This window comes from Salvelinus sp. IW2-2015, unplaced genomic scaffold, assembly GCF_002910315.2.
Source record: "Salvelinus sp. IW2-2015 unplaced genomic scaffold, ASM291031v2 Un_scaffold1383, whole genome shotgun sequence".
Classification (NCBI taxonomy): Eukaryota; Metazoa; Chordata; class Actinopteri; order Salmoniformes; family Salmonidae; genus Salvelinus; species Salvelinus sp. IW2-2015.
This window is the reverse complement of record NW_019942873.1, coordinates 344,636-360,132: the sequence shown is the minus strand read 5'-3', so window position 1 is coordinate 360,132 and position 15,497 is coordinate 344,636. Positions and strand designations below refer to the sequence as shown.

Below are 15,497 nucleotides of genomic sequence, written 5' to 3'. Positions count from 1 at the left end.
ATATGTCCGGAAACACACCAGCCAGCTGGTCTGCGGTCCTTGGTAGCGGGCCGCGTCGGTGGCATTGTATTATCCTCAAAGCGGGCAAAGAAGTTGATTTGTTTGTCTGGAAGCAAGACGTCAGTGTTTGTGACGTGGCTGGTTTTCTTTTTGTAGTCCGTGATTGCCTGTAGACCCTGCCACATACGTCTCGTGTCTGAGTCGTTGAATTGCGACTCCACTTTGTCCCTATATTGAGGTTTCGCTCCATCATTCTTAAATATAATACGTTTGAAACAACCAAGACTCTTGCTAAACCTGGCCGCCCGGCCAATCTGACCAATCGGGACAGAGCTCCAGAGTTCCTCTATGGAGATGGGAGAACCTTCCAGAAGGACAACCATCTCTGCAGCACTATATCAATCAGGCCTCTATGGTAGAGTGGCCAGACGGAAGCCACTCCTCAGTAAAAAGCACATGACAGCCCGCTTGGAGTTTACCAAAAGGCACCTAAAGGACTCTCAGACCATGAGAAACAAGATTCTCTGGTCTGATAAAATCAAGATTGAACTCTTTGGCCTGAATCCCAAGCGTCACTTCTGGAGAAAACCTGGCACCATCCCTACTGTGAATGTGGGGATGTGCTTCAGCGGCAGGGACTGGGAGACTAGTCAGGATCGAGGGAAAGGTGCATGGAGCAAAGTACAGTGAGATCCTTGATGAAAACCTGCTCCAGAGCGCTCAGGACCTCAGACTGGGGCAAAAATGTACCTTCCAACAGGACAACGACCCTAAGCACACAGCCAAGACAATGCAGAAGTGGCTTCGGGACAAGTCTCTGAATGTCCTTGAGTGGCTCAGACTTGAACCCGATCTAACATCTCTGGAGAGACCTGAAAATTGCTGTGCAGCAACGCTCCCCATCCAACCTGAGAGCTTGAGAGGATCTGCAGAGAAGAATGGGAGAAACTCTCCAAATACAGGTGTGCCAAGCTTGTAGCAATATACCCAAGTAGACTCAAGGCTGTAATTGCTGCCAAAGGTGCTTCAACAAAGTACTAAGTGAAGGGTCTGAATACTTATGTAAATGTGATATTTCAGTTTTTTGCAAACATTTCTAAACATTTCTAAAACCTGGTTTTGCTTTYTCATTAGGGGGTAGATTAATGAGGAAAAAACTATTTWATCCATTTTAGAATAAGGCTGTAACGTAACAAATATGGAAAAAGTCAAGGAGTCTGAATACTTTCCGAATGGACTGTACATACATTGGGCATTAGTCTCAAGGATCAGGGCTGAGTACCGGGCAGGTAGCTGGCTAGTGATGGCTGTTCAACAGTCTGATGACCTCGTGATAGAAAGAAGTCAGTGTTTCTCAGTGTCTTGGTCCCGGCTCTGATGCACCTGTACCGTCTCTGTCTGCTAGATGGTAGTATAGTAAACAGACCGTGGCTCGGGTGGCTGAGGTCCTTGCTGATCTTCTTGACCTTCCTTTGACACTTAGTGCTATAAATGTTCTGGAGGGCAGGCAGCGTGCCCTCGGTGATGCGGTTGAGGGCGTTACAGTTGCCGTACCAGGCGGTGATGCAGCCTGACAGAATGCTCTCAATGGTGCATCTATAGAAGTTTGTGAGGGTCTTAGGGGCCATGCAGAATTTCTTCAACTGCGTGAGGTTGAAGAGGCAGTGTTGCGCCTTCTTCCCCAAGGTGATGGCACCATTTCAGGTCATCAGTGATGTGCATGCCAAGGAACCTTTGAAGCTTTTGACCCGCTCCACTGCGGCCCRGTTGATGTGGATGGGGGAGTGCTTCCTCTTCACTCTACTGTTTTGTCTCATGTCTACACTGTATTGCAGCTGTAAACCACATTGTGCCTACCCATCTCAGAAGCTGCATCTCAGAAGCTGCTTCCTATTGTGTCCCTGTGCAGGTAAATATATTGTTTACTTTGCGTGCTTTGAAATGTATTGTGTCATGATAAAATTCCATCGATATACCTAATATTATGACACATTTTTGTTGATTCTCTATGTCATTTCAAACTAGAAGATTATACTTCATACTCTGCAATTGAGCACCAATACAGTTTTTGATTCAAACAAGCAAATTCAAACAAGCGAATGTACCGAGCTTGATTTTTAAACACGTCAATGAGTCTAATTAGTGTCATTCTCCCATGCCCAATAATGTTCCTAAAAGCTGGGCCCAGTCTCCGCCAGCCAGTCATTTCTTTAAGATGGCAGGGGGGCTCTTAACAAGATAAGCCCTGAGATCAGTGTTCCTGGAGGAACATTACCTGAACAAGCGAGCTGATGAAAATTACTGTAGTGTACCGCAGCCTGCTTGGAAACAYCTGAAGTGTTGTTCAAACGTCTCAGATAAAACAACCAACACGAGTACCACTAGAACACCTATAATTCCCACTCCGCACAGGGYAAGGCTGAGAAAGACGGGAGATGATCCTATTTGTACTGAGACTTGATTAAGAAACAGGCTTCAAATCCCGCTATTTAACAAGGTGGTGGGGATTAAAAAGGTCTCTCCAAATCCTGAGAACAGCAAACTGTTTGTCTGGAAAGCTCTTTTCATAGTGCTCCACTGAGGGCTGAAAGCTGAGAGGAGAAACCACTACTCACCTCCTCTCATTAAAATGATCTCAGCTCTCACAGAGTGATTGGTCCAAGGYACTTGATGACTGCCAGACAGATGCAGGCATTAGTTTGCTGTTTCTTTCTAACATAGGAAGGAACGACCTTGGCTTAAGCATGTTTTTCAGATGCCATTCTCTGTGGAGGTTCCAACAGATWTGAGGCATTTGGCATTAGGGGAGGGCTTTGTGTGTAAATGCATGTGTGTGCCCTTGTGTTGATATCTGCTCTGGCTTTGACTGCTGTTGGCAATTTAAGATAGGGTGCTCTCACAATGCCTCAGCAGCCTGAGATGTGCAATATTGACTGGTTTCAATTTCCTCCATTTTGACAGCCCATTTCGGCCGCAACTKTGAATAAAGAGGGCCATAGTCTCAYGCATTGCAGTACACATCACTCTCCGATCAAATGTTCCCCTCTCCCCCAAGCCTTTAGGMAGACTACACYACACTGGCATACATAACACTGGATGAATATAGCCTGGACACAGCCTCAGATTACTGCAAACCACAGTCAAGTCCAATAGAAGCACCAAATGATTTACGTATCCTCAAACTGAAGTAATTTTGAATGGTATATGCACCATTAAAAATAAAATGAAGAAATGATCAAGCCAACGGCTGARGCTCATTGAATTACATGTTCAGCTTGACAGCTCTGTGTTGGTGAAGAAATGAAAGTAAAATTKGATTTTGAAAAATGAATATGGGGAATAACAGTATTGCTTTCTCGGAATTGTCAAACTTGACAGTGCTATTACCATCACTACAAGATCAGCAGTTGGCATGTTGWATTCGGTGTACAGAATTTAGCTGTTTCACAACCCGCTGTTTCAATGGATTGATTGAATTACATGTAAATGAAGGAAACTGAGAAATTTTAACAACATTGCCTCTTTTATCATAGTCCTAATCCAACTGACAAACCCTTTTTGGCAATATGGAAGTATAGCARTACCGGAAAGCATCAGAATATGAACACACCTTCAAAACATCACAGCTAGTGTACGCTATGTCCATAAAAATTGCTTTTGGCAAAGAACTGAGACAATTTTCTGATAGCGTTATAGTAACACATTGTTGAAGTCTAATCCGTTGACAAAGAGTATACTAGTYTGTATGTGCCAGGGAGCTCTGACCTGATATATGAGGGTCATATTCTATACAGACCATTCTTCTTAGCTCTTCCACATCGTGCTCTAACTCAGGTCTGAGGCGGAGACTCCATGAATGACCCTTAATGTGACAGAGAAATGGGGATCACTTTCTCTCTGTGGCTCTGCCAGCGGTCTGATGATATCYACTAGATGGTGTGAGRGGGCGGGGGAGACTCCAAAAAGCGGATTAAAGRGAGYAGATAAGGCTATCCACTGTAATTAAGCCCTATCTCTGGACAGCCACTGAAGAAGATACATCATCCTWCACAGRKTTGCCACTGTTGAAARACACTAACAATTATTCAATAATTAATTCTTATGCATGCATGAGCCAAACACTAATAGGACATATTTTAACTACAACATTATAGKGTACTGTTCAATTAAATTAATTGGGAARGCATTTATGATCAATGTAATACATCACCTTTTTCATATTTTTTAATCACTCTARTGTAATTGTATTAGCTCTGTTGTCAGGCCTTTTATGATGCAGTCTATGTTAATTTCCRTTTCCAGACATTTCTAATTGAGAAGTGAGATATATAGGCTTGTGGCACTAGACATACTACAGGAGACATTAGCCAGGGCCCTCGGGGTGCCACTGCTGCTATCCATCCTGCATTGTTAACAGGAAGTTAATAACATGAAGTTGAAGTATAATGAGAAGWCACCTTACAGGGTGCTGGAGTTACTCCTTCAGAGGACACTGTGAAATATGGCTGGACAAGGGCCCTCCACAATCAACCATCTCTGATCTCCAGTTCACACAGAAAAATTACCATAGAGTGAAATTTCACTGTGAATGGTGGTGCATGAGAAATGATAGGATTCAAATGAAATACATTGATCAAATGAGGTGAAAATACTTGGATCCTCTGATTTAAAAGGACTTCTAGTTGACATAGAAAAATATTACACTCCCAAGCAAATGTGCCCTGTCTGTCTCAAATTGGTCACATCTGGACTGAGAAGAGAGTATTTATCAAGCGAGAAATTGCAATTAAATAATTTAACCCTAGACTTTGAAATAATATTGTATTGTAATGACGGTTTTTACCTTTGTTGAATCAACAATTCCTTAGGTCCATGTGTTGCGTTGTTTCCCTACTGTTAAGAGTGTTTTCACCATTTAGTTTCTAGCTACTATAGCTGTAACGTCTCTCGTCGGAAGGCATGGACCAAAATGCAGTGGTAAGTGTTCATGATTCTTTATTACTCAAAAAACACTTGAACAAAATAACAAAGAGAAAAAACAAAACAGTTTTGTCAGGTGCAGACACTAAACAGAAAATAACTACCCACAAAACACAGGTGGGGAAAAGGCTGCCTAAGTATGATTCCCAATCAGAGACAACGATAGACAGCTGCCTCTGATTGGGAACCACACTCGGCCAAAAACAAAGAAATAGAAAACATAGACATAAAGAAACTAGAATGCCCACCCTAGTCACACCCTGGCCTAACCAAAATAGAGAATAAAAGCCTCTCTATGGCCAGAGCGTGACAGTAGCTCTGATACCCTTTTATTGCATCTAGTGTTGCACCAAAGATGTTTCCCAAATTGTTTTATAACAAAGAACACATTCATCAAAGTATTCTATTTTCTTAAATCCTCCTTTTCTCTTCTAGATTCCAACACAATCATGCAATGTCTCTGGACATGGTAAGTGTTTCAAAGGCTTTCCTATGCAGAGGGTTATTAGACATGGGTAAACAGAAGCCATCTTTGAAATGCTCTGACATTTCCTCGTCAACTGAAATGCAAACAGTGTGGAGCCTTCATCATGTTCCAGTAGAAAAGGTATGATAGCACCGAATGTTGTGGTCAACACGTGCAAGGGGACGTGAGACCACATATGTGATTACATTACACCAGCTAGCCATTCCATGTTCAACCCCTGCTGTTCACCACTGGCAGTCATAGCAACCACAAAGAATTATAAACTGCTTGGAATAGGTTGTCCTTCATGAATCATACTGTTCAGCTTCCAACTATCTGGGTAATACATACACCACAGCTTTACATCAGGTGTTGCTGTTTGTCATGGCCTTATCGGAAGTTTCCTCCCTCTTGTCCTTTACCATACACTGTAACACCTTGACAGGAAGAGATAGCAGAAGGTATGAGGTGTCCTTTTCTACAGGTGAAACTCTCTTAAAGGCCTAATGTGGAGGGAGTCGTAAAATCCAACTATTATTACCATCCATTAATGGTCCACCACTTCATTCAGCACCAATTAGGCTTTTTCTCCCCATCCTCTGTATCCTGAGGCAACCAGTCTAGGATTTGGAGATGGGGAGAGACAACCATTCCACTAGGAGCACTGAATKACCAGGTTTAAGTACTCAGACTGCTTGAGTCTTCTCTCSAGAATGATATCCAGAAGGAAACAAAGAAGTCATAATTGTTTGAGTGACAGACTTTATGTCTCTGCACTGCAAGGTCAGATATTTACCGCCCCAAAAAACYGAATGTGATAAGTGATCTCTGGGATGGGAGGATTTCTTATAGAAAAACTTACAGTAGTAGTGTGTGTCACAGTCAAGTGTAAAATGTAAGTTATATACTTTATGCTTTTTTGGTTAATTTATAATTAATTATTAATAGGAGAGCTGGCTTGGAAAAAGGTAAGCATCAGCTTCAATAGAATAAGTTAAAATAGCAGAGGACAGAGGAGTAACCAAAATAGATTTGTGTGATCACTTGCATGCCAACTTCAACCTTGTCCCTCCCAAAAAGCCATAAGGAAGAAATGTTCTCGGAGGTTCATTTGTGACTATATTATCACGAGAACTAGGGTAATTGCCAACAAATGACAAAAAAAGGACTATTGAAAACCAATTTGGCTTATAACTGACCGTGCTATGTCCTCTCAGCAGGTGGTTATTCATAATACAGCAGGTAATTCATATGAATTATTTCCTACCTGTCATTCACCTTGTTCCAGCGGCTCACTGTTGAAGTAATTGTAGTTCCTGTAGATTTCACGCTGGCACCTACGGCTGCTTTCTTGGCTGACCTTCCTGGACTCTCCCTTCAACCAATTATCTGTGGGCCTTGCAGAGAAAGACACAAGTGTAAATATTCCAAAGAGAATCCCGTGGCCTCATTGATCCAKAGCCAATACTTCCTGAAACTGATCCTGGTCAATACATAACTACAGAAATAGCTAWGGATAGTAGCGTAAAAATAGAGCATACAGATGTACATGTTATGTCCGTGCACTGTGCTACTGCCATCTGTGGTTGTCAGTCATTAAAATGTCAAAAACTCACTTATGAAAAACATTGGAAATTTGGCAATGTGCACTGAGTATGTTAAGCATTTTCAGCAGTTAAACAAATCAGTGAGGTAACTTGCTGAGGTGGTTATGGGTATGATATTAAAGTTAGATATGTGATTAGAGTACAGTGAGATTCCACATGTCCAAACAAATAACACTTTAACAGAAGATGATTTGTAAGTCAAGCCATCTGACAGATTGAATGGAAGGTATGTGACCAACAAAATGTCCTCAATAGAAACAGTTCAGTGAGCATTCTTCCTGAAAACCTCTGGAAATGTTCTACACGTTCCACCTCTGAATTCAGTATCACAGCTAGCAAGCCAGCGGGGGCTACATTTGCCTTCAAATGTTTCATCTCCAAATGAAAACAGGCCACCTCCATGCAAAGAGCTGTGATGGTAAGTATGAGAGCAGGGTCATTTGGTGCCAACAAAGTATTGGTAAAATGAGTTTCCATGGAGACTGATATGCTCTCATATGCGAAGAGTGGCATTTTGTAATGAATGAAGCAAACTGCGGGGCACAAGATAATGGGCTTAGACAAAGAGAGAGAGTGTCAACACCAGTGTGTTCACCCAGTCTGAGGTTTCGCCACACAAAGAAAAGGCTTCACCTGTAATGCACATGTCCTGCTGCCACTAAGTGTTTAGGCCTTCCATTGTTAGGCCAAATCCCTTAGAAATGGGTCCTCTTAAACCTTTTAAAATTAATACCTCAACGAGTACAATTTCATAGATACATGTGTGTGGAATTACATCCTAACAGCTTTCACAGTTATAGTGTATGGGTGAAGTAATACAGTCGCCTATGAAACAAATACCCATAAAGCACTGCTCAAAGGTGACCCTRTTGATGMGGCTTCCTGTAATGCTCTGTGASGAAGCAGGAACTAGAGCAACTGAAATGTATGCCTTTGAATCCCATGACCTCTGTGCCAAGATCATGTTGAAACAACTGCACTGTGATGATTGTGAGAGAAATTGACATGCACACACACAGCAATAAACGTGCGACAATGCAGACACAAGACACAACCTCCGATGCCTATCTTTTCAGCGAGCGCCACTGTCATTGGTTGCAAGGTGAGCCACCTGTACACGCCTTAGAAACGTATTGATGTGATTGAGTTGGGATTTTTGCTTATCTCCGTAATATCAGTCACCTTGTTTTTCTATCAAAAGTCAACAACGGCACTATCTAACCCTGATATGGAGCCAATTAAATCCTTGTTTCAATCTACCGTGCCAGGGTGCTGTGAAGTGCATTCTAATGGCTCCTCAATTCAACACTTAACCCCTCAGAGTCTGGACTCCTGCATTTGGTGCATTTAGAGACTGGGATGACTCAGGGATGGCTCAGCATACAGACAGTTTGTGTGTCCACAGCCTGGGGTATATGTGGAGCAGGAGCCTACGGTTTACCAGAGAGGTGAGGGAGAAGGTGACGCTATTGACACACAGAYGCACAGCTAAGCCACTTCAGATCCCAATCGATCACAGGTCCACTCCACTACATGTGGGATTCTCCCAATAAACCCAGATTTTTCCTGTCTGCCTCCCAGACCCCGGGACAGAGAGAGCTGGACTGTACCCATCCAACTCTAATATAGTCACAATTTGCACTGGCCAGACAAGTCAAATGTCCTCTAAATTGGTATTTGCCCATGTCAATGAGTCTGGTTCCTCTCAAGGTTTCGTTGAGTTCTCGTGAAGGACTTTCTTTACCTTGTTAATACTGTCCCCTTAGGATAATTTCATAAAGGTCCGGAGTGGGACTATTTTAAATGGTCTGTGACAGTGACGTTGTAAAAAAGCTCCTTAAAATCAAACTGTAATTGGATTAGCTAGGAATGAGTCCCAGACTTCATCTAACGGAGCTGCAGGAGCATCCTTATTAACCTGGCCCAACACTGACTTGACTGATGGCTGGCCCGCTTTGTTTGTTTTGCCTGATCTCTGTCAGTCACGCCCCACATAATTATTGTGTGCCTTRGCAGGTTACATAGTGAATATTAGCTGCACTGTAAGCACACTTTAATTACATGGGCAAGTGGGTTGAGTTAATAAGGCTGCTTCAAAAAAACACAGTGCATCTCCCTCCTCCAGTTACCATGGCGTTGTGTTCAGGGATGGATAGGGTGTTTGTGCAGCTATGTTCTGTGATGTAAATAAAATGGTGGCAAAATGATAAACAGACTGATTGCCATCCTGTCTGGAGAGACTTGACAGTTTGAAATGACATTAATGCGTATCTCTTTATTATTAAATCTATGTGTTCTGTGCCTACAGTATGCTATCGAAAATGGTGTGTTGTGCCTAGTTGAATGTGTCGATGCCTATCTCCTAGAACCCATTGCTGATTCCTCTCATGCCTGTGTAGCGATGCAGAAGCCATCGACTCTGATGTTCACAGGTCAAGTCAGATTCATCTCAGGGCTATCTGATATCAATGCATCCCAGCGCTGTGCTGCGCTGTGTGAGAGAAATGACACATTTAGATTACATGGGTGCCTTTAAAAGCCTTCAGCTGTACCGCGCCAGGCTTTCAATAGGTGGGAACACAGCGTTCATGTTATCTCCCTGGCTGTCAGTGCTCTCTTTCGCAGGCTTCTTTTAAAGGCAAGCCCACAAGGTCTTATTATTGGCAGGTTCAAGGGCAATATAAATCAGCTATGACACGTTCCGTCGTTGTTATGTAGGGCGCATAGGTCTCTGTCTGCGCCAGCCAGGGTCTCAGGTTGACCCTTTGTGTCTGAGGCGAGATCACATTAACAGCCTGACTCATTACATTAACAGTGCTGCTACCAGCGCAACATGAATAATGCCTACCCTTTCTGAAGGGGTTACAAACTAGTCAGAGCACAGCACACGGGAYGAAAGCATCATACTATTAGTATCCATGAATCCATAAACGACACACGCTGTCTAGAAATGMGTACGGATGTTGAAACCTATGCAAAGGCACTTTCTTCAACACATTAKCGGTAGATGAGAGACAATATCTGTGAGTGAAACCTGCTGTTTACATTGTGTTCTCTGATTCAAAARGTAGAGGCTCGGTGGGAAATGTCTTTAGTWTCAATCAAGCCAATCGTTTTGCTCGSCTGCTGATGCTTTGTTAATGGTTTTTATGCAGTGCGTGCCGTGCTACGCTTGGGACRATTCCATTGGGTCAGCAGAATTTGGGGGATTCTTTTCTTGCACAGCAGCTCAATCTTTTTTAACCTTCCCCACCCCACCCCACCCTCCCTTCCTTTCTCACCCCAGCACTGGGGGATCTGTCACAAATCAAGGCTGGGGAGGTCAATAAAAGCAAACCATGCCAGACGCACTGACTGACACATCAAAAGTWCCCCTGGCTGKGATACACGCTCTSCCTTCCTTCCCTTCCGACSAATTTAGCTCGGTCCGAGGGGAGCCCCATAATCCATGCTTCTCAAAGTGTGCTTAATCAACCTCTGATTAAGAGAGAGCACGTTGAGAGGTGCCGAGCAAAGCAACCCCCCACCCCCCGCAGGCATCTCCAGGCCCCATCCACTCCACAAACCTTGAGTCAAACAAAAGAGGCYAAGGAGAGSAGGGGTGGCGGTGMYGTGGAGGGGTTCTTGATTTGTTTGTTTTCTCCTCTTTGTCRTTTGTCCCRATCAAACAACGTATTCTCTTTTGTTCTATGTTGGGCCCCTCATTCCATTCACGTCCACAAATGGGAATTACAAATCTGACGTTTCAGTCTTTTTCTAATTTCTTTTTTTCTTCTTCTTTTTCTCTCCTCCCTTTTTCCTGTTTTTGTTATGAGTGTCCTCCGGGTGTTGGAGAATGAATCAAACATCAGGGTGTTGGTGGGAAGGGCACAGCGTTTCCTGAATGGAATGAATGCAGAGAGGGGTGTCTTGGTGGTGGAGAGCAGCAGTGGAGGTGACAGCAAATGGCCTCGCTAGGGGGACCAGGTGCACATGGGGCTGAGTTTGACCTCTATCATACGCCCTTCACCACATGTACTCATTTTTTCTCTCAGTTTCTCTCACTCACTTTTATCCTTCTGATCGCTTTCTTCACACTTTGGTCTTCTAGGGCTTTGACAGCAGTCAGTATATCTTTGTACAAGATTAAGCTGTGTAGATTTCAAAGAGATGAAGTTTAATCACTTGGTATGTTCAAGAGGGAATGCTTTTATTTCGTATGTTTGTTTAATAAGAGACGTTAAACAGTATTTCCAATTTCCAAGTCGGCACAAAGAAAACTACATCAACTCAAAAGTGGTTGAAAACTCAAAAGTGGTCGAAAACACGAGCATTGTATGACCAACTTGCTCATCTAACTCGGCAAGATTGGACTCGAGAAGAAAAAAGTTCATATTTAGGCATTAGAAAAGTCCCAATAAGTACATTATTAAGTGAAAGCCACAGAGAGAGATAAAAGAACAGATAGATGGATCTTTTCAACCCACACTATCTCCTCAGCCAACCTCCTCTGTCAACCAACTCTGCTATTTCAGACACACTCTGATCAACAAAGTACTGCGCTTGTCCATAGCAACACCCACATAAAACACACAGTCAAGGTTGTATAATCTCTTTACCCTCATCCTAGAATATAAGCCTCTTCTGCCGTACCCACAGCACACGCAGGTCACTAAGTGGTGAAAAACAGCAACTCTTATAATGGCTTATGGTATTCAAAAMGCATGAATTTATGACCCTGMAAATGATATCCAAAGGCTATGGTACTGTCAGCATGCAGGTATTGTCATGGAATTTGTACAGTGGGTGGTACAACAGCCTACAGGTTCCATCTGTGGTCACTGTGCAGATAGAAATGGGTGTAAGAGGCCTCAATCTTGAAATTGTCTCTTCCTGCCACAGATGGCTTTTCAACTTTGATGTAAAGAAAAAACTTTCCCCAAAGCCATATCTCCTCAATCTCTCTCCCCTTCTCCTCCCCTCTCCTTGTATCAATTAGATTTTTGCATGTCAAGTCAGAAAGAGGTTGTCAGGGGAGATAGCGCTCTTGTCTCACATGATTGAGGTGGCAGCCATTTATAACAGAGCAGCCCAAAACGACAGATCCCCACTTATCTCAGCRACAGCTCGACTGCCGATGCCCTTTTCACTYAGGCAATGAGGATGAAGGTCTCACTGGGTCACTTTGTCAAAAGCAGCAGGACTATTACAAATCTCCCCAATCCATCCTTGTGTGGGACATGGAGCTTTTCCACTGGGAGCAGAGTGGGCTGTTTCAGCTCTGCCTCTCTCCTCAACCTCTCTCTCTGTCTGTCTCTCATGCCAGGGTGTCTCACAGGGGGGTTGTTATCAGAAAGGGCCCATTTGTTATCCTGGTTTCACTCCATCACCAAACCAGTTATTTGCTTATTTTATCTATCAGGGAAAACCTGTTAATGCGAGCTATAAAATGTGTGTACCATTGTAGCAATCAAGTTCAGGCTTAGGACTGATTCTAGTCACATGAAATAGTCAACAACTCAAGGCAATTACACTAGCAGTAGGAAGATTGACACTGGTACTTTGATGTGAACAAACTTGAACATGGAGTTAGTTATACTCCCTATGAAAACGCTGGTCTGATCCCTATGTAAGATCTTAATTTGATCACACTGTTGCAGGAGATCTTTCCTGGAATAAAGGAAATGTATTGTATTTGAGGTTAAAAAAGGCTTCTGAAGTTTGTGATTTCCACTTTGAAATTCCAGACTTCATAATCCCGTACCAAAAATGTACGAAACCCTACAAAAATCTCAAATAATTATAATCAACATAATAACTAAAATGTCCAGTTGCTGCAGGATTATTTTCTTGCTGTAGCAAACTGGCTCAAATTAAGATCCTACATCTGTATTATGTGGACTAGTTGAGCCCTTGATGGAGTGAACGTTTCTTCTATAGATGGATCCTCCTATTAGCCAAATCTTGCCTACGTGCCTACGTGCTTTGACACCTGCACCCCTGACTGACTGTCTGCCTGCCTCGGTCCAGGAACACTGACTGACTGACTGACTGCCTCGGTCCAGGAACACTGACTGACTTCTACCCTCAAGCCATAAGACTGGTAGTTACCATTTTTCACCCTGCATTAGTACTACCGCTATCCTGTGATATCATTTGTATCTTCAAGACAATGAGTTCTGCACTAATTACTTTTTTCTATTTCGTCATGGATATACTTGAGAGTGCGCGAGTATTTTTTAAAACTGGGCGAGTTTATGTTTCGTTAGAGTCCTGCTTCCAAGCACGGCTTTCCTGAACACTTCGTCAAGAGAAAAGTGTCAAGCCTTACACCATGCCCTGTATCGTGCGTCCGCCATTGTGCTTGTCTAACTAACAATGCTGCTACATCTTCCTGCATCATTCTGATTCCACCGACTGTCCAGGACCAAGCACTGGAGCGTGGACTATACCTGCGCGTGGCCCTCCCAGTAACGCGAAGCGGTAAGCCACATAATTATCCAGACGCCCCTGACTCGCCGTGCCTCCGTCCCAGGAAGTCCCAGTGAACATGCTAGAACGTGAACTAACTAAAGAATGCGCTCTAGGTCACCGTGCTTGCGCTCAGTAGGTCACTCAGCCGGAAGAACACCTGAATGTCCACAAGGAAACTGACAGTGGTGTCCTTTCCGGGTTACTAACAGAAAAAAAAAGCCGACTGACTGACTGCCTCGGTCCAGGAACACTGACTGACTAACTGACTGACTGCCTCGGTCCAGGAACACTGACTGACTGACTGCCTCGGTCCAGGAACACTGACTGACTAACTGACTGGGGATAATGTATCCCCCCTCGACAGCCAATATTTCATAAACCTGAGAGCAAATCCCATGATTTATAACTTTCACTTATTACACAAGACACTTGAAATGATTGATTTATCCTCCCCAGTTGAAGCTATGTATATATATCAGCACTGAAAAAACGGAAGGGGAAAAAAAGACAATTACCTGACTAGGTGCCATGGGGGGGATCTTTCCTTTAATGAGCCAGTCAACCTTCATGTGACAGTCGCATGCCCTCTGTGTCTCCATCATGCACTGTGACTCCGCCGTCATTATCAGTCGGACGGACGCCCTATCTATGCAAATTCACTCCTCTCCATTTAGAAGAGATGAATCTCAATATCCAAGAGTGGCTACATAATTTGCATTTCAGGTTCCAATAAGGTAAGTTCAGGTCAATACAATACAGTTTGTGAGTAATTCAGTTGAAGTCGGAAGAATTACATACATTATAGGTTGGAGTCGCTATTAAAACACATTTTCAACCCTCACAAATGTCTTGTTAACAATAAGCTATATCAGCTTTGGAAAGTCGGATTGGGAATCTACTTTGTGCATGACACAAGTATTTTTCCAACAATTGTTTACAGACAGATTATTTCACTGTAATCACAATTCCAGTGGGTCAGAATGTACATACACTAAGTTGACTGTGCCTTTAACAGCTTGGAAAATTCCAGAAAATGGTGTCATGGCTTTAGAAGCTTCTGATAGGCTAATTGACTTCATTTGAGTCAATTGGAGGTGTACCTGTGGGTGCATTTCAAGGCCTAACCTTCAAACTCAGTGCCTCTTTGCTTGACATCATGGGAAAATCAAAAGAAATCAGCCAAGATCTCAGAAAAAAAATGGTAAAGCCTCCACAACTGGTTCATCCTTGGGAGCAATTTCCAAACGCCTGAAGGTACCACGTTCATCTGTAAAAACAATAGTACGCAAGTATAAACACCAAGGGACCACGTAGTCGTCATACCGCTCAGGAAGGAGACGCATTCTGTCTCCTAGAGATGAACGTACTTTGGTGCGAAAAGTGCAAATCAATCCCAGAACAACAGCAAAGAACCCTGTGAAGATGCTGGAGGAAAGGGTACAAAAGTATCTATATCCACAGTAAAACGAGTCCTATATCGACATAACCTGAAAGGCTGACCTCAATCCTATAAAGCCCTGACCTCAACCTATAGAAAATGGTGTGGGCAGAACTAAAAAAGTGTGTGCGAGCAAGGAGGCCTAAAAACCGTGACTCAGTTACACCAGCTCTGTCAAGTGGAATGGCCCAAAATTCACCCAACTTATTGTGGGAAGCTTGTGGAAGGCTACCCGAAACCGTTTTGACCCAATTTTAAAGGCAATACTACTACCAAATACTACTTGAGTGTAATGTAAACTTCTGACCCACTGGGAAGTGATAAAATAAATAAAAGCTGAAATAAATCATTCTCTCTACTATTATTCTGACATTACACATTCTTAAAATAAAGTGGTGATCCTAACTGACTAGACAGGGATTTTTACTGGAATTAAATGTCAGGAAACTTTGTGCCCCAAAGTTGTGTATGTTAGATGAAATATAATACAAGTACTCCACTAAGAACAAACTAAACCCATGTGAAATTGTCACTATGTCCATCTTCAGCACGT

At 43.1% G+C, this 15,497-nt stretch overlaps 1 long non-coding RNA gene across 1 annotated transcript in view; it reads right to left on the bottom strand.

Moving 5' to 3' along the window:
* LOC139024345 (uncharacterized) overlaps positions 1–15,497 on the bottom strand; it is a 101,168-nt gene that overhangs the window by 37,937 nt on the left and 47,734 nt on the right. The window contains exon 2 of the long non-coding RNA XR_011475628.1: positions 6,714–6,843. This is a non-coding gene — a long non-coding RNA (uncharacterized lncRNA). The remainder of the gene's footprint in view (positions 1–6,713; positions 6,844–15,497) is intronic.